This window comes from Haplochromis burtoni, unplaced genomic scaffold (assembly GCF_018398535.1).
Source record: "Haplochromis burtoni strain Fernald_Lab_line unplaced genomic scaffold, NCSU_Asbu1 Contig_10, whole genome shotgun sequence".
Lineage (NCBI taxonomy): Eukaryota > Metazoa > Chordata > Actinopteri > Cichliformes > Cichlidae > Haplochromis > Haplochromis burtoni.
The window spans coordinates 2,763,137-2,782,765 of record NW_024582371.1 but is presented as its reverse complement, the minus strand read 5'-3'; the positions used below and the strand labels follow the sequence as shown (position 1 = coordinate 2,782,765).

The 19,629-nt window shown below is 42.9% G+C and overlaps 1 protein-coding gene and 1 long non-coding RNA gene across 4 annotated transcripts in view; one reads left to right on the top strand and one right to left on the bottom strand.

The window, feature by feature from the left end:
- Positions 1–527: 527 nt before the first annotated feature.
- On the bottom strand, positions 528–5,865 carry LOC106633172. Its single transcript, XR_006052777.1, has 3 exons — positions 5,664–5,865; positions 3,018–5,202; positions 528–1,173 (listed from the first exon to the last, which is right to left on the bottom strand). It is a non-coding gene; the product is annotated as an uncharacterized LOC106633172 (long non-coding RNA).
- Positions 2,106–19,629, top strand: part of nexmifb (neurite extension and migration factor b) — a 51,726-nt gene continuing 34,202 nt past the window's right edge. For 2 of the 3 annotated variants that reach the window (XR_006052774.1, XM_042212726.1), the window contains exon 1: positions 2,106–2,806. The gene's annotated coding sequence lies outside the window, so the exon portion shown is untranslated. The remainder of the gene's footprint in view (positions 2,807–19,629) is intronic. The other variant, XM_042212729.1, reaches the window with a different exon arrangement.

Below are 19,629 nucleotides of genomic sequence, written 5' to 3'. Positions count from 1 at the left end.
TTCCACTCTGTAAAAAGAACAGTTCAAAGAAATCATTAAAATTCCAAAATGACCATGACATTCATGGCCATGATGACTATATATAGGCAACAAATAGCTATAGACTGAATACAATAACCTCCTGAGAACTGAAGAAAAAACATTTTTCAGTTTAACTGTTTTGTAATTTCCTGCCTCTTTGGAGCTAAAAGAGGACACCCAAGCATGTGAGATATCTTTGGAAAGGCCAGGACGTCCTCTGTTTAGTACATCAGGACTTAGTAGAGTAGTTGAAATAAGTCAAAAGATATAGACCAAAAACAAATGTCCATAATAATCCACTGTATGTAAAACTGTGACCCAGTTTAGATAAACAGTAATCGCTTTATTTGGCTGACAGAATACCTTTTAGTTATAACCTGATTATTCAAGTTTAACCATGTTAAATACGATGGGAAAGACATTTTTAAGCAAGTGAAAAATGAATCAATCGGAGACGTTTTGTTTGTAAAATATTATAAAACAAATAAAAATATCCACCAGAAGTTCTCGAAATCAGACCCTTTATTTTTCAGACTATCGTCAAATCATCATATTTCAGGGGTTGAAAGAAGAAATGTTTAGTATTTGTTATTCATTAAACAGTATGAAACCATAATTGTCATTATACCAACCGATTAATTTAATGACTAACTGTTTTACAAACTGACAGCTGACACTTCATGTTTCAGTCCGTTGTGCAAAAATGTTGAACATTTGCTTTTTGCTGCCTTTCCTTGTTGTGCACATCTGATGGAAGTCTTTGTCATTAGCAATAGCAAACTCTAATTTTAGAGAGGCGGATGTGAAACACACAGATTCTAGATCTGACCGACAGTCACTGCTATGTACAAAAAGACCACCTCCAGGGAGAATTTTATTCTATTTTATTAGGCAAACACTACAATCGAAGATTCAACAGATCTGTCTGCAGTATACAACTGAACATAAAGTTAAAGCGGGGAAGCGTGAGTCCTTTGTCCCACCTGTAAAACTGTCAGAACCCAAAGTCCAAGACTAGAGTCAGCAGTACTGTGGGTCACCTAACCTATTTAGCATGCTGACAACTTGCATAGGGTTTGGCAGTCATCCTCCTACATCTTCCACCCTGTGCAATCACCCGCCTTCAGCCTGAAGCATGTTGTACGCCCTGGCCTGCACAAAGAAACACAGGAAAGAGAAAATATGAACAAGTGTTTAGGTGGATCTTAGCTGTGCAGCTCACAGACCCTCAAAAGAAATATCTATTATGGAAGTGCTGATTTCTGATAATAATCTAAGCCTGGACGGTGTAACACACATGCACTAAACAGGTCCCTTACCAAAAGAAAAAAAGTGACAGTGTGGAGCAGAAGTAGATTACAGTAGAAACGCAATCAAATACCGTGGTCTACTGGCTCACAGCAACTGTGTAAGACATGCAGAAAACCACTCCCAAATCAGTGCCACTTACAAATGTGGTGAGTTAATGATGCCTGTCTACCCTGTCACATGTGAAGGATGCACTTTGGCCTCTGAAAAATGAAATCAGGCTGTTGCCACTTTTTAAAATAACATTTTATGTTTTCAGTTTGACAATCGATCAGTATTCAGGGAAATGATTAAATAAAACATTTATTTGTGAACATAAGCTGAAAATTGGACAGTGACATCTAGCCTAATGATTATACCTTACACACACACACACACACACACACACACACACACACACACACACACACACACACAACACACACACACACACACACACACACACATATATAGGATTGTTTTTGTTTTACATCCACCTGTCCACCCGATGACAAAATTACTCTAACATATGATCTTAAATCCATAAAAATACTCAAAAAACACTGTCCCCTCTTGAATAGACGTTAATAACACAAAAATATTCATGTACATGCAAAACACGTTTTTTTTTTTAAAGTAATGGTTTATTGAGTTTTGCTAATCAAATTCATACTGAGAGAGCGAGACAGATAGAGAGAGAGAGAGAGAGAGACGCTCAAGTCTCCCCAAATATCGCTTCCAGTCCGGTACGCATTGTGAGTGGGCCTATCACACAGCACAGCAAACATGAGTAGCCTATTCATTATTCATGTCATTGCAGTTGCCCTGTTATGATACAGTCCTATTTGGAGTGGGCTATACCTGATTTGCTCAGCGCGTCCGTCAAAGCAGTGCGTGGCCCTGCGTCGGCTGGCTGTGCGCGCTCATAGGTCGGACCAAGAAGAATCGGAGGGGGAGCAAGTAAAGTGCGCGCCTACGAGACTGCGCGTCGCAAGGAGGGGTAGAGGTTCAGCTGAAAAAAAAAAAGAAAAAAAAGGAAGGCGAAAAAAAAAATACACCGTGACAATGGCAACATCAAGCATCTCGTAAAAGGTAGATAACAGGCGAGGGGACGCCACGAATCGGGAGTTTGAGAGGCGACGGCCCCTGTTGGTCCCGAGAAAAGCGGCGATATTAGGACATGCTGGCTGTCCTATAGCGCGTTTCCTGGAATACGAATTCTTCCGTAATTGAAAATGGAGCGGCGGGGGAGAGGAGAGTCGCGCTGTCTCCATCATTGAGAGGCGCGTCCACCTGCTATTACTGGAGGCCCGGGCTGCTGCTGCTGCTGCTGGTGGTGGTGCTGGTGGTGGCGGCAGGGGAGGGAGGGTTGGGGGACATGCAGGGGAAGTGTTTGCCTTTCGGGGGAAAGACGCATCTCTGATACTGTCCAGGGCAGCTGAGAAGGATCCCATTGCGACGGGGGAAAAAACGCAGTTTGGGCGCACACGCTCTGGAGGTAGGCAGAGAAAACGCTATTATGCTGCTATTCAGCGTGCCGTGTGTATTTGAATAGAGAGCGAGCTCTATTTGGTATGCACAGGACAGCCTGATTTATACACATACACACACACACGGATTTATATCCCTGCCTTCTTGATTTGGTCTGATCGGACATTTTATTCAAAGGGGGAACTCACACCATGCATGCGGTGTAGTAGCAGCCCTACCTCCTTGGGACAGCTGTCGTAGCCTACATTCATTCGTCTCTGCTCCATCGATTACCTTCTCCCTGCGAAAAAAAATACCCCCACTTACTTAAAGCACAAGCTCCGATCTATTCGCTTAAGGCTCACAAATTCAATCCAAATACAGATGCCACGTGTGGTTGTTCGCGTTGATGCCAGTTACCTTGCACTGTTTGCATGTTTTGAAGGCAAACACTGGCCTGTGGACGTCATTTTGAAGCAACGTAATGCATCCCGAGCAGTACACTGGCCCAAAATGAATAAGAAATGAATAAAGGGGGAATAATCTATAGTCCAAACTGATGAATGATTCATGAATGAGCTATTGAAACCTAATGGGATAACACATCATCTCTCTAGGCCCCTCCACTGTGATGGCGAATAAATGATTCATAAACGGTTTATAAGCACAAATCCTTAAAATTGGCCTAAACATGACGATAGCAGAGGCTCACACGCAGGTGCACCAAGGCATGTGTGAATGCCTGCACTGTCGGGTCACTGGATCAGTAGCTTACTGTGTCTGTGCTCCCCTGTAAGGATGCTTCATGACAGATGTTTACTGGATGTCCCAGTCTACCACACTGTCAGCCAGACGAGCTGCTCTGAGAAATAATGAGCTGCAGCCCAAGATAACAGCCTCTGTGCTTGGTTGTTGTGGAGGTGTAACTTTGTTTTAAATAGGGATTTAATTGGATTAAATTTTAACGAGCTAGAAATGTGCCTGCCTGATATTTATTGGAATGCCTTGTAAGATGGGTTTTTCAAATTAAAAAAGAAGAAGAAGAAGAAAAACTTGGCAAATTTATCGCCACAGTTAATGATCTGTTCAGCTCACAGTTATTGACCCGACATGACTTGGTTTTTGATTTGTGTTTGAAGCCTTTGTAGCCTACTTGACAGGGTGCTTTTGACTTTGCTGCACGTTCTGAGAACACTGTTGGATTATTAGGTTAAGGAAAATATGTAATATGTGATGTTAAACTGCAGATGTCCAAGGGTGGGGAGTGGGGGCAGGTTTAGTGAGCTGTTAGTAAAATGCCTGTCCATCCCCACTCCTCTAATGTGAGGACAGGAGTGGAACCCAGATGGAAGGCCATGCATTGATTGAGTCAAAGAGAGCCTATAAGAGGGCCAAATTGAGTTGACACGTTGATGTGGGTGTCATTATCACGTGTGACGGCACGGTGCGCCATTGGACCCGAGGCTATGTGACGTGTGGAGGGGGAGAGGGCCTTGTTTGAGGATCATAGATACGGAAATGATGATAGCTATCATAACAGCCGTGCCTTAGTTCGGCGGCGTGCCACCGAGTGCGCCGTGGAGATTCGTCTTTTACGGCATTTGCCACTCACATCTCCTTCTGGTCAGCCTCATTGCTGTCACCAAAGTGCCATTTTCCGTTCGGTTGAAATTGGGTGAGAAATTGAGCCCAATGACACATTTCAGCACCGTGGCATGGTTCCACGGCAGCGAGGACGGCACTGGCAGGTTTTCTGAAAATGTGTTTAAAATGCTATCCGAGCGTTATGTTGCAGCAATAAAACCAGCAGCTTGTGTACATAGTCTCTTATCTTCCCCTGTCCATGTGTGCACCGTGGCTTCTCCTCTGCTCAGCCTAAAGGCACATGTTGGGCCTCTACTCTCATGTCTCTTGAATGGGAAAGAATCTCAATTACACACAATGAATGGCTCCTCATCAGTAATCCTTTTCCCTACAAGTGCTCGCATTCTTCATATCTCAGGGTCTTGCTTCTGGTTGACAGTGTGTGCATGTGTGTACCGAGCAGCAAACATTTATTTGTGTTATTGATCATTTTTCCGTAATTCCCCAGTCGCTTATGTTGCATTATCCTGCTAGAGCACAGGTGAGAACATCTCATTAGGCATACAGAAAGGCCATTCCTAGCTCGTATGGAGCCCTGCTGTGTTTTATGCTTGGAGCGCTGTGGTTTTCAGTATAGAAGCACCTTAGCCGAGTCTCGGTCTGTGCAGAAGCACGCTGAGCTCACCGGGGCCGACTGCATGTTTAAGCACACTGTGCTTATGTCAGGCCACTGTATGCTGAGGCCTGCTGTCTCGACCGCAGCCCTGTGCTGGGGTTGTGACGGGCTGGCTGTGGCCCAGCGGAGGCAGTCTTTCTCTGTGCTGCTGCTGCTGCTGAGTTCTGTAATTAAAGGCAGAGGTAAGTCCAGGAGAGAAAGCTGAGCTCTGATTGCTTTTCATGGCCGCGAGGAGAGAGCTGCAGTCTGTCCTGAGGGACTGAGGCGCTGCTGAGCTCTTTCACCGCCAGCTCCGCTCCCCCCCCCACCCAGACAGGAGCTGTTCCAGGGAAGACACGCACATTTGTTTTCGCATACTACTTGCGTGCGCACAGACGTAAACATACTCCAATGCAATCTGCAGCACGCACACAAACACACCATGAAATGCACAAATACCGTACACATGCACTGGCTGAGAGAGGGAAACATTTTCCCCTGTAGCTGAAAGTCAAACTGTGCTAAACTGCTTTAAAGAACGCCCCGTTTTAAAGAACTCAAGTGTCAGTGTGAGGCGAAAACTATTACAGTGCCGTCATGTAATGAACTAGAAACGACGCAATCAGAAAGACATTAAGGAACTCACCTTTTCATTGGCTGCTCTTCAGCATTGACGGAGCAGTTCATGTGTGAGTGGGCTTAGTAAGTGTAGAAGTGAGCCCACCCCTCCCCTCCCCTCCTCTTTCCCTTCCATGGCAGCAGCCAAACCTACTCTGCACTCGGAGGGCAGAGCAAACACGGCCATGCTCACGTATAGGATCTGGGTGGGCCCCAGCGCTTTTAAAAAAGATGAGAAAAATGGCCTCAGTGCTCTCCTCTCCTCTTTCTGTGGACTCATTCATGACAGCTGGCTGGTTAAAGCACACTGAGGGTTTAAACCATCACATGCCTTACAAGTCGTATCAGAGAGAATCCCATGGAAAGCAAAAGCAGAGTACTTTGAGGATAGGAGCTTTAAAAAGAACGAGAGAGAGCGAGGGAGGGAGGGAGGGAGCGTTTGGATGCCATTTAAATGCTAAGTCCGGCCACAATTTTTTCTTTTCCTACGTGTTCATGAATTAGTTCTGCCAAGATAATTAAAGTAATGCATCAGGATTTCAGCCATTAACAAATAAAAGTCCAATTAAACTGGGGTCTATTAAACCACTTTCCACATTGCCTACTTGATCTCAATATGTAGGCTGGTGGCCACTGGGACCATGAGCATGCAGGCTTGACGTTCATAGCTCATTTCCTGCTTCCACATCACACTCTTATATTGCAGATAGACAGATAATGTGAAATTTCCCCTGTTCTGCTCACACACTCTCCCGGGCCCCCTTGTATTTTCAGCTCGTGGGATTCTTGAAACAGATAGTGAGATGCGATGCTGGAAAATTTGAGAAGGATACTGAAAGAGGCGGAGATGTAACGCAGTGGACACAGGTGCGCCGTTATGAATGGTGTAAAAATGGCATATTCACAACGTGACTGGAAAGAGAGGAAGGTATATGACAGGGTTGGATTTTAATTGGTTTCACACAATGTGCTCCTATGCATTGTTTCCTTTGTAATGGTGCACACAGTGGCAATAACAGCTCAGTTTTTTGTTATATAATAACAGTAATAGATTCCTCTTGTCTGCAGTGCCCCTGGTCTAATTCGAACATTTTTTTTTTTTAACTAGATTCCTCATGTTTGAGCCATTTGGAGCTCTACATTCATGGACACGTACTGTCAGTGTCCCGAATACTGGATAATAGGCCACATTTGTTAGCCTTATTTTTGATTTGGTGGTTGAAAATGAGTGGATGTGGGCGGGTTGAAAAAAGAAGGACTGATAAAGTGAAAAAAAGGGACCAAAACATTAGGTAGGATGCAAAAAACAAACAAAAAAACAACCCAAAACAAAACAGAGGAGCTGCCTAGGAGATGGGGGACGGACATGGTGGGAAGATTAGAGGAAGGGCTGGATGGACAGACGGAGGGAGAGGGGACAGAAACAACAAGAAAGACGTAGTTAGTGTTGGTGGTGGGGGTTCGGGGCACGTCTTTCCAGTACAGCCAGTTGGAACAAACAAACGGTCGCGAGACAGACAGTGTTGTTTCTAATGGGAGAGAAGCTCGCTGTGCCCTGGATGTTTCCCTCCACCTTTCATTTTCTAAATGCTGTTTTGTCTGTTCACCACTTAACAAGCCACCAGCGCCTCAGAAAAGAAAACCACGCTTTATTTGCTGCTGTACATAATTACCAGCCATTCAAGACAGACTTGTTTGCTACTCTAAACGATGTTGTGAATTTATGTACAAATAAGAGACAGGCCATATTTTGCTGTAAATCTTCTTTTTTTTTCTTTCTCTTCTTTTCGCTCCCCAAGTTGAGTATTTAAAATTTATGGCGTGGCCAGCGTTCGCTCAGAGATCTGCTGCAATTCACTTCAGTTTAATTGTGCTGCTGTTTGTGGAGACTGCGGCATTTGTGCCCTAATCAAACATTAGAGGTAATTGAATCAAATGGCTATTTTTAATCATAAGTTGTGGTTGATGCAGGCGAGCATGATGGGAAGAAGCGAGAAAAAAAAAAAAGGTCTGTGGAGCAGATGCAACGGTCTTTCTGTCAGATGGAGTCAGCTGACGGATGGCGCTTTACTTTTCATTTACCATAGCGCGCCAGAGGCAAAACATAATCCATGCATACTGCTTCTGAGCAGAAGTCAAATGAGAAATGTTTTTGAATATCTTAACACAGAGGATGTGAATTGCGTTGCATACATGAATTTCAAGTTGGATCTGACCCTGATCTGTTGGATGATGTTGCTGATGATACAACAGCATGACTGCTATTCTACTACGGGTAATAATTATAATCATTCACAGCTAGTGGTCCTTGTCACAGGAGTGGGACACAATGGAAATAATAATTAGGACTTCTCATTTCAGATGCATCGCAGGAGAGTGTATGAAGTGTGTACTTTGACTTCTAGGATGAACAGCTGTGTGTATACTCGCCTGTTTATCAGTGTGTGTGTGTGCTTTAGCTCTAGCAAGGCCCAGTAAGATTTCTCAGTCTCCTGGTTCTGGGTTTTCTTCTGCTTCGGGACTCCTTTTGTCTCTCGCACACTCACACTTACTGTATATTTTCCATCATGACAGTGACCCAGTCTCTGCTGTCATAAACAAGCAGCTAATTGTAGCGTAAAGATACTTGAAGGGCCAGGATGTCAGCTTCACATTTATTCTGGGCTCACCCCTGACAGCAGCACTGGGTGACGTACCGAAGCTCTGTCATGCGCAAATAGACATTTTTCAACTCACTATCTCTCGGTGCTCTTCTAACCCATTTCCCCAAGTCATCACTCAGCAACACTGACAGAATACGACCCGCATATATCACAGTTGAGCCAGTAAAATGCTCTGCACGAGGAGTCAAATATGCACCTCAGTGTAGCCGCTTCTGATAAAAGGGCTAATTCATCATTTAGTCACACAAAGCCTCAGAGATTCTTTGTAATATTGGTTCAAATTCAGCATTGCTGCATTTCAATGAATAATATCCAGGTTTTCCAATGCAGGTATTTAGCTGCGATTTTGAATAAAGTGCCGCATTTATTTGTTCCGTTTATGCATCTCTTTGCATTTTGTATTTTCATTATGATTGGTTGTGCTTTTGTATGAATAATCACTGAAATTTGTCCATCGCAACAAGCACCAGAACCAGCCAGAAGGCGGGCACCGAATGCCTGTGCTGTTTACTCTGTCTTTTCTTTTTATATCATATACACTGATTAAAATTGTTCTTTAGCTCATTGTAGAGCGTGTAATTTAATTAAAGTTGCTGTTTGGTGGCTTTGGACTTGGGCTCAAGTAATTAGTGAGTCAATCATTTTCTTGATTGTTAGGAAAATAATCTGCAACTAATTTGAGATCTGTTTAAGACATTTTTAAGCAGAAATTATTAAAAGAAAAGAAAGAAAAATCCTGCTTCGAGATAGTCGTCTTAATTGAGCAGATCTGCTGCTTTTCTTTTAATAATTTAAGGGTAAATTGGTGCGTTAGTGGCACAAAAGGGGGGAGTCGGTAAATAACGACAAAAGAAATCGGTGGTTGCGGCTTGTTTAAGGCAAAATTAAACTCAAAATGTATGAGGATTGCTTTGTTTTTTACAACTCAGTGGAAGGAACAGTCATTATTGTGTGATACAAGAATACAGTTTTTTGAGGGGGGGCTACAGATGTAAGTGTAGTCACTAGTGGGGAAGTGAAGTGGAAAAATTACATTTAATAAGATGCTACCAGTGATGTCAAGGACATGCTTGGCCCTCATCGCTGTTATTACTTCCAGTGAAAACACATTTTTGTTGCTCCTGTCGTCGTTCTGTTTCTGTCACTTTCGGCTAAATACTTCGGGAACATCACAAGACCAGGTATCTCCCTTTTATATTCAAATAACTTTGTGTATTACCTGCTCCTCTGAGATCTCCCTTTGAGGCGTGAGTGTGTATATGCACTTGCATGAGTCCACGTTTTTCCCTTTTTGCCTTTTGTGTGCAATATTTGGGATTTGCTTATGGTTTATTTATGCGGGTAAGTCCACTGAGAGAAACTCTTTGTCACGGGAGAGCCGGTGTACAGTCTGTATGCATACTTTATAGCCATATGATCTAATAGGTTTAAAAGCCGCTATCAAAGATGTATGCTGCTGCGGTGTTTTGGCTCGAGTGATGAGGCCTCTGGAGATGCGGGTTCTTCGTGTGCATTGTGCATGCTGTACTGTATGTGCTACGTGCTCAGCGTTCGTGTGTGTATGAGTGGGTGGTTATTACTCATGTTGTGGGGACCTAGATCTGTTTACACCGTCATATAATGGGGACTTGTCTTCCTTATGGGGACAAGGCAGGGCCAGTACTTTAAGGTGAAGAGCTGTTTTAAGGATAGGGGGTTTGTAAGGTTAAAGTAAGTCTCCAGCAACTGAACTGTAGTCAATATAATGTCCTCTGTAGTTATAGAGGCACAGAGCTGTATATGTGTGTGTGTAGATATATAAATATTGCTTTTTAGGGGCTGCCCGTTCTTTCAGAAGCCCTCTGTGCTGACTCTTAATACCAGTGTACTGTGAGTCTACCTGGACTTACTGACCCGACTGAAGATTAGGAGTAACAAACAGTGTAACACACCGTCTGTGTTTCTCTCTTGTGCTCTTACAAATCAACCCACCACTATTCAGACTCCACAGTGAATGCAGTGACAGTGTGCCAAGCATTCAAAATATGAATGTGCACATGCACGCATGCGCACATGTGCACATGCTTAGTCTTGGCCCCTGACTTCTATGTGGGCACGGAAGTTTGTTTGTTTTTCTGTTGTATATGCATGAATCGGTCATGTAGTAATAAAATTAGTTATGTCTTTTTTTCATCGCGTGCTGCACAAAACGATAACGGGCGAGCACAGTTATTTACCGAGTGCCTACAAGGAAAGCGTATTCAGAGGACAAGGGCTCCATTGTTGAGAGAAAAGCAAAAAAAAAAAAAAAAAATGGTAACAATTTACACTTTGACTCCATCTCTGGGGGCCTTACCAAATGTTAATTTAAGTTCCCATTATAAAATGTATTTAAGTGAGACTAAGAATTAATTCCATTATTCTTGGAGGCAGCTGGGGCTTCTGGATCCGTTGAGATGGTTTTCTGCTCCCTCCTGAGACCTGTGGGTTTTCCCATCACTTTTAAAATCAATTACCTTTCTACCTCCCTCGCCTCTCCAACTCTCTCTAAGTACTCTTGTCATATTCTTCATTAGAAAACCCACCACTTCACCTATAGCTCACTATGAACACCTCAAGCGGAGCACTGTGTATTTTTAAGCGTTCGTGGCACATGTGAGTGGCTCACTGTGATTTATTAATATGTCTTGCACAGTGGCATATAGGTGTAGGACTGCGCAGCTTCTTTCACAGCATATAGACAGTGTTGCTGCCTCAGATATAAATAGGAAGACAATCTGTGGCTGGGTAAGACCTGTTAGTCCTATTTGACACTAAAGCCACAACAAAGACATTGCTGTGCTGCTGCTGCTGCTGCTGAGGAGCGTCTGCAGCCCTTGGGAGAGATCATGTTATTTTCCCTTGTGCGCCATCTCACAAACATCTCACTGCACTAACTGAGGGGAATGAGCATGGATGGGCTTGACGGCTGCTTCCTATTTTAGTCATCGGCAGGTAGGCGGATGAGTTGAACTGTGGAGGATCTCTGTGCAGCGAAGTCTTCGTCTAATTAGTTTGTCTAATTATGTCTTTGTGCTGGAAATTTCTCAAATTAGTGGTATCGTGCTGAATGTGAGCATGCTCATTATGGTTGTCATGAGAATTGTTGCGGCAGTTGGAAAAGAGACGAGAAAAGGGAGCGCGGGAAGGAGTGTCACTGGACCCAACAGCTCCCCTTGGTCTAAATCCCTTTATCTAACACAAATATCTGGTAATGGGAGATGCAGCACCCTAGCTTTGTCCCAGGAATTCGCGGGGGGAATGTGACACCCCTCCCTTCCTCCGTGTGCAGGAGCTGCACCTATTTGTGGTAGACCACAGAAAGGTCCCCTTTGATTTCCCTTCCTTGTGTGTCAGCTGCAGGAGTGTCAGGGAGCATCAGGGATGTAAGTGTCTCACATGAAGATGCTTTTTGATTTTCCCTCCTCGTGAGGTGCCACTGCATCGGGAATGAGGACCCCCTCCCTTTTTTTTCTCCTCGCCATCAGCTACAACACCAGGGTGTTTCTCCTGGTGACCAAGTGGAGGGAGGGGGGGACGAGCGTCCTGCATCACCTGCCAGCGTGCGCGCTATTTTCCCTCTGCATGGCTTCTCCTCTTTCTTTCCTTACTTCATTTTTCTCTCCCTCTCTCTCTCTCCTTTTCATACAGTCCCTCTTTCTCTCTCTCATTCACTCTTCCCCCCATCTTGGACCTACAGTAATTGGTATTCCGAGTGGCAGCTGGGATCCATACAAACATAGCAGACAGAGGGAGAGAGCGCGAGCGAGGCAGAGTGTGTGCGAGGAAGAGAAAGACATGCAGGCAGAGAGAAAGAGAAAGCCAGCAAGTCAATACGCTGGTTCATTAGAGCACTGAGTCACAGTGGCCGCTGCCTCGTTTGTTTGTGTTTGTCCAATACTCTGTCTTAAGCAGAACCCACCGCCTCTGTCCGCTCACACTGGCAAACCTGACAGCAACACACCCCAGGCTGCCTGGTCGCCTGTGATATGGGCTTTTCGGTGCCTGTGAGTATTTGGACATAGCGGCTTATGAAATAATTACCAAATCAATAGCTCTGAATTAAGCAAAGCCAGGCCTTTTCTCGTGATTCTCAGCAGCCAGGGCTGCAGCGAGGCCATTAAGGCTGGTGGGAGTGATGCTGTAAGTGTTTGCTGTGTGCTCTTTAATAATCACGCTGTGATTGAGTTATGTTTAGCATAACTGATTATGTGTCAGCAGTGCAGATATTTTTGACCGGATTACCCGAGGTGTTGATGAGACTCGAAAAAAACCCCCAAAAAACCAAAATAAAACCAAAAGCCTAGCTGATCTTGTTATGGCAGCGAACGTAAAGAAGGCAGGCCAGTTCTGTGAAATGGAATTTAGAGATGGGGGGAAAAAGGAGAGGGGCTCCATTAGGAAACAAAAAATAGGATTCTGCAGTTATTGAAAATATGAAAGTGGATGTTCCGAAAAAACAAGAGAGAGGAGTGTTCTCTGGTCACGGCGAGCTGAGAGCAGACCACTTGTCAGGATATTGAAAGAGAAAGAGAGAGCGAGGGAGAGGCAGGTTAAGAGAAAGGGCTGAAATGACCTGTTCCTCTCTTCGAGGCCTGTTTATTTTGGAGGAAATAGTAATATGTCGGTGGCTATGTGTTGTCTGGCTGGGCTGCTAGCTCCCAGGGCCCTCGTGGTGCACAGTGACCTCTCATTACCACTGCTTGAGGGAGCGTGAAACGGAGGAGATCACTCCAAAGGGCAGCTGTGTAGATGCGCCTAACCTTTTAAACCATCAGGATACGTCAACCATACAAATAACTCATTAACCTTATCCATTTAAATGAAAAGCTCCCACTTTTATCCCACACCCCGTTTTCTACTCTGTATTAGATTTGTTTAATTGGCCATTGCACATGATGAAAATGGCAAGTCCCTTTCCAATGTGGTATGGTCAAGAAAGCCTTACAGGAGGCCAATGGGGATTTGTCCTCCTTTGCCCCAACACTTAATGAAGCTGGTTTAAGATTTGGGGCAAACAGAAGAAAAATACGGGGTTGTGAAGGTGAAAGCGTGTTAGCATGTGTGTGCGTGTGTTTCTATGTTACTTAGGAAGCGGCCTCCCACTCTGTCCAATAGCATAGGAGGGTATTGATTGGAGGAGCTCAATAGCTTGGGCCTTTTAATCACCTCGCTCAGAGGCTGCTTTGTCCCACAGGCTTAAAGAATAAGTGCTGGTAATACCCCTGTGCATATGCACACAGCCACCCTCCTCCCAGACTCACACAGGCTCTAATCAATAGGCCTGATTAACACCAGTTCTCATTTGCCCCCAAACATTTTGCCAACTTTTGCTTTAATTCAGGCGCAGTCTGGTAACATTTGAAGCCCACAGCCGTGGAGTTTCTGCTATTCTGACGTGAGATTTAACCTGCGGCACCTAGAGCTGGATTTGAGCGCATCAAACGACAAATGCTTGTTCAGTGAGTCTAGAATAATGTGCTGTTCTGACCCAGTTGTAAAGAAAACATTTAGACTTACACATCAGGTTTCTAAAAATGGCTTTTCTCTCACTCTCACTCTCTGTTTTGCACTGTCTCCATCCCTCTCCTCCTCTCTCAGTCTGTCTCTCTGCCTTCTTGGCTGTCATTTCTCTTTATACTGTTTAGAAATGCTGTACATTGTGTTACAGGGTTGTGACTGATAGCCTGCCAATTTCAGCTGTGGCACATCAGAGAGGCTACCCCCCCACCCCCCTCACCGAACACAGAGAGAGACACATTAAAGCCGTGACAGTATGCTCCTTTTACTGCTCTCGCTGATTCCATACTGCCCGATTAAGTGTTTCGCAAGAAAGCTGGGTTTTTATTTATTATTGAGGACGAACACTGAAAACACACAGTGGCCAAAACTGCAGCGCAGAGAGCGTCTCGATGCAGGAAAAACACAGAAACTCCCTCTTGGCGTGGTTTGCGCTGTAGACGTGCCGCAGCTTTACGGGCAGCAGACAAGAATTATTGTTCTTTCTCATCAGCGATTCCGAGGCCATTAATATTTCCATCTGCGCGGCCTATCAATAAGCCTCTAAGCCGGGTTTCGAAAACTAATAACATCAATGACTTTAAAAGGGAAAACAAATATCAAAGAAAGGAGGCGTATTAGCAGCCAGAGATGGTGAATATCGAGATTTGAGTTAGTAGACGGAGCGGTGTTGTTGTTCTGTCCCGTGCCCTCCTCATTATTAGCCCCAAACACATACAAACACATGACTGACACCCTTCTCTGCATTTTCCTGCCTTGTCTCCCTGGCTCCTTTCCCGCTGCCCTCCCTTTCCCATTGCCTCATTCGCTCTCTTTTTCTCTGTGTATCTCCTTTCTTCTCCTTCTGTCCTCTGCTACCCCCCTCCTCCCACCCCTCCTGCCCCTGTCCTTTGGTTTTGAAGCCAAGTAAAGGAGTCGCTTTCTGAAGCAACGGGGAAATAATTTGTGGCTCCGAGAACAAAGGGAAGTCTTTACTGTGAGAGTAATGGAACGGATTTTTGTGATGTGGATGGAACCGTCTTCATTTTAGCCTCTCATTTTAAAAAACAAAATACTCGTAAAAGATTAATTTACTGAGAACAATAATAACTCTGTTATACAGACAAAACAGATTTTTCTTTTATATCAGGATTATGGTTGGTATATTTAAAAAAAAACACAAACACATAAATATATATATATTTGTGCTACAGTTGCATTTTTGGTGGTTTCAGCAGAGTTGTAAAAGTTTGCATCTAAATTCAAGCTACTGCAATATCACCACAGTTTTAAAAAAGGCCATGTGCAACCCATTATCATCACATATTGACTGCAAATTCCTCAAAGCCCTTAGGAGAGCCCCATACCCACTTATTGAGCTGTTATCAATGAGCTGCTTTTGTCTTGGCTCAGGAGACTGGACATATAAGCAGGACATTTATTGTGTTGAAAATAAGGAGTTACGAGGCCAGAGATGCAGTGGATGTCTGCTGAAGGCTTACTTCAGGCTCCTCAATGTGTATTTCCTCTTCATTATTCAGGCTTTTTAATCCAGTAACTGATTTTTTGCTTTCACAAGCAAACTTGTATCTTTCTAGTATTGTAGATGTGTAGTTTTTTTCTGCACTACTCTTTCCTGGAAGTAAAAAAACAATAAGCTAACCGAACACCAGCATGTAGAGGACGGAATAGAAATTTTGTAGCTTTTAAAAAATATGCTGGCATTAGCGAAGTGAGGGAATTAGTGACCCTTTTGTATTCAAGATTCTCGCAGTAACTTGAAAATCCACCACTTAATCATTAAAAAAATATATATACATAAATAAGATTTGAAATAATTTCAAATTAAGTAAAGTAGTGGGTTTAAGTAGAGCCCTACGATTTAATGACCCTCCTGACCTTATTGCTTTCTGGCTCTCTGGTAGGTGCTAAAAATCTCCTGGACTTTTCATTGAAGGCATAAAGATGTGTAGCTGGGCATTCAAAGCAGATTAATGCTGGTAGAAGACCACAGATTTTGTCATTATAATTGTCGGTCTGCTCTTTCCCTTGGATCTCTGTGTATGACACACTCAAATAACTCTATCAGTTAGGACTATCAGATAGCGTGCTATTATAGTACCCTGGATTTTATAGTAGTGTAATGTTTGCATTGTTTGCAGGCTGGACCGTGGCTAAACCTTTTTTTCTTACTGAAACTTAATATATATCTTAGTATACATACACTTACACTTACCTCAACTTGCCATATTGTTCAATAGCTTGATAATGTAGATATTGCAAGTTCTAATCGAATAGGGAGGAATTATCCAGTGAGCAGCAGTTCTCTGGGCAACATTGCCTTTTTGCTGCCAGAGGTCAGAGGAGAAGGTGTTGAATGTATTAACCTGATAGGAAGGTAACAGTAACTTCAATGAGCACTTGTTACAGCCAAGGTATGCAGAAGAGCATCTCTGAATGCACAACACATATCTTGAAGTAGATGAGCTACAGCAGCAGAAGACCACACCAGCCAGTCAGCTGAGAAAAGGAAACTGAGGGTACCATTAGGAGACAGCCACTCAGTTCGTTCACATTTATAAGTAAATTACTACAGCATGTAAACGTCCTTGTAATCCTGCCGTAAAAGAAGAGAGACAACATCCTATGAATGTTTCCGTCTCCACACCTACTTAGGTTTTGGGCCATTTGAATTGATAAAATAAACTTTTTTAAGCTAGCCAGTGTCGGCTAATTAGCGCTACCGTTACTTTAAAGATGAAGACTTTTTTCGCCCTGCACTTCTAATTTCTCTGCAGTTTTGTACATTTTCATCCTGGTAGCATCATAAAGAAAGGGATTCTCCACAAGCTACATCAAAGTTTGGGAAAGATGGGGGTCTGGCAGGGCATAGTGATTGGAATACTGTGCTTGGATGCAGTATTGGAATCCCAAGTGCTCAAAACTGGCAGTTTCTTCACATATTTTTATTTTTTGTTCACTTAAAAGGAGATCTAAATATTTATGGCTTTTTAAAAAAAAGGAAGAAGAAGAAAAGTTGACAGGCATGTGCTACAGTTCTATCCAGTGTTTGGCTGGCAAGCTGCCCTCCAGCTCTCCGCGCCAGTCACATAACCGAAAGCTATGAGCTTAAGAAGTTGCTATTGTTAAAAAAAAATAACCTTCTCTCACATCCTGCAAACAAGGAGCAGTGTGATTGTTCTTTTGGAGTTGAGTTTCTGGCAAGATATGCTGGTGGTTGAATATTCACTCTTATTTCAGATTTGTCTGGTTTCGTCTCCACCATCTGGGTCCTTAACATGCTAGATGCTTGACTTTGTGCTTTTGATAGGTGCTAACTTTGTCTGCTGTTTGGTGCTGGGCAGGTACTGAGACATATGTGGTTTTAATGGAGCGTTTTATCTTCAAAAACTATGCCTACAAGGTTTAATGACAGCAGCTGTGGCAAAAGCATAAGGGGGGAGTGCTAAAACACAAAGGCTTAGAAGGTGTGGTGATAATTCTTGTGATTAAAGCGTTGTCAGGGACCCCTTATGTTACACAGTTTAGATTTATAGTAATTAATAATGCAGGTTTGAAGAAACTGACTGCCAACCTACAATTATAACTTAGTGAGTGATATGAATTGCTATCATGTCTCTTTGAAGACATGTCAGTGATACTTTCAACAGAGCCAGGTTAGCTGTTTTCTTTAGCTTTTAGCTTTTATGCTAAGCTAAGCCAAGCTGATAACTAACTAATACCTGTTTGTTCAGCTCTATTTAAAACACCCTAACATAAATAAACTGCTTGTTTAAAGTCTTTCTGTGATGTTTCAGAAATTACTTTTTCAGCAAAAAACATGTTAAGATAATAACGCAATTAAATATATATGATTAGTAAGATGCTAGCAATGCAGTTTACAGTTTTCCTGATATTGCAGAAATACCTAAAAAATAATACTTTTTTCATCTCTAAATGAGGTTAAAATACTAAATGAGCAAAATATGACAATGAAATATTCAAAAACTGAATTTGCAGTCTAGACAGTGAGTGAAAGCGCTGAAATGATTAATGGTTTTAGCCAAACCAATATAACCGACAGATAAGGTGTGTTTTTTTAATGTTGTGAAACAGTAAATCCTAGTATGAATACTAATCAGAAAAAAAAGAATTGGCATGATTGGTGCAGCTCACGTCAGGCCACAGAGAAGAGGGAGATGTGTTGTTTTTGTAGCAGCGGCACAGAGTCCTGCAGCCTCCTGCCCCCTCAACACTGAGGGGAGTGACTTAGCTTCCTTTCTGGTAGCTGTTAGAGTCACAGCATTAGTCATCTTTAATTCTCAGCCATCAGCACAGTCTGCAGGGGAACAGACCTTACAGTGACACAACTTTACCATCCCTTTGTCACCAATAATTAGACATAACTGTCTAGTGATGTGCTGTTAGCGCACTGGTAACAATAAAAACATAGTCCAGGTTTGAAATGCAGTCATATCCATTGTGTTTAGCGCTGTTAAAGACTAGATTATTAAAATTACACTTACAAACAGTTAAAACATATTAAAACTGTTATCAAGAAAGCTGCAGGGCACACTTGATGGGGTTTAAATCTCCACTGTAGACAAAACTATGAGTGCTTATAAACCAAAAAAGTCAGTAGATTAATATGTTGCTCTCAATGCAGATACCGGCTCACTACACTACAGCAGTAAAGACATTTGGCACTGATTCTTCTTATTATTTTAAACGTCTTTGTTTTCTTTTCACACACAGCTCACTCCATATACATATCAGCTGTTCATGTGGAGACTTAATTATTTTGCAGTAGGTGAAAGAGATTTTATGGTCAGATGTAGAAGCTGAAATAAAAAGGCTAAATTGCAGTTGTTTATGTAACATATGTGCAAACAGCAGCTTTAAAAAATCGATATAGCCTCTGTTTGTGAAGACCTGTTTTGAAGCCTTGATTTTAGCATAACTGCCAGCTTGAGTTTTTGAGGCCAGAATTGAAGATATTTGTGAAAGTGTGTGGAGAGCTACATTATTCTCTAGTACTGCTAAGTTTGGATAGCAAGCCCCATCCACCGACTTTACAGGTAACTGGTATTAATGCTAAGTAGCAGAGAAATCATTTGACTGGCTGTTACAATTAACCACACAGCAAGCCATGTAATTAATTAAGTAACGGCATTAAAAATGTTCTAAAAGATGCCATTAGCACAAACACGGTCAAGAGGTCAAGCTGCATGATTTGTTTGGCGGCCTAGTCGGCACCCACTTGTCAACCAAAGCAGCCACAGTCTAAATAATGTATAACTTTGGCACGTTAAATGAGGGAGTAAAAATCCTCGTGAAGGGTCCTGAAGGGGCTAAACTGTCTTAAAGTTTTTGTACCAAGGTGTAATGACTGGTATTTTAAGATGGAGTAACTCACTTTCAGAGACAGCCTGAAGTGGCAGGTCGGCCTTGGCTTCATTTTTTTAGGTTGCTGCTTGTTGTTCAGTGGAAGAGCCGACACCCTCCAGTGGCTGCAGTGAGCGTACAAAGGACTTGGTTTTAAAAGATGGATCAGCAAAAAAACTTTGGACTTTAGTACAAAAAGTAGTCATAGTACTTGGCTAAAGCTTACTAATTCTTTTCTTCTGTTCTTAATCCAAACAGTAATCAGAAACTGGCTTTAGAACTTCCTTTTCAGTGGTTTTCAAGATTCAGACTGATGTGCTCTTGTCCGACTGACAGGTGTTAGATGTATTTGCTTTGCGGGCATGAAAGAACAACAAACTTTGTCATTTGCTTCGTATTGTGCAATTCGAAATGTTCAATTTTATTCAG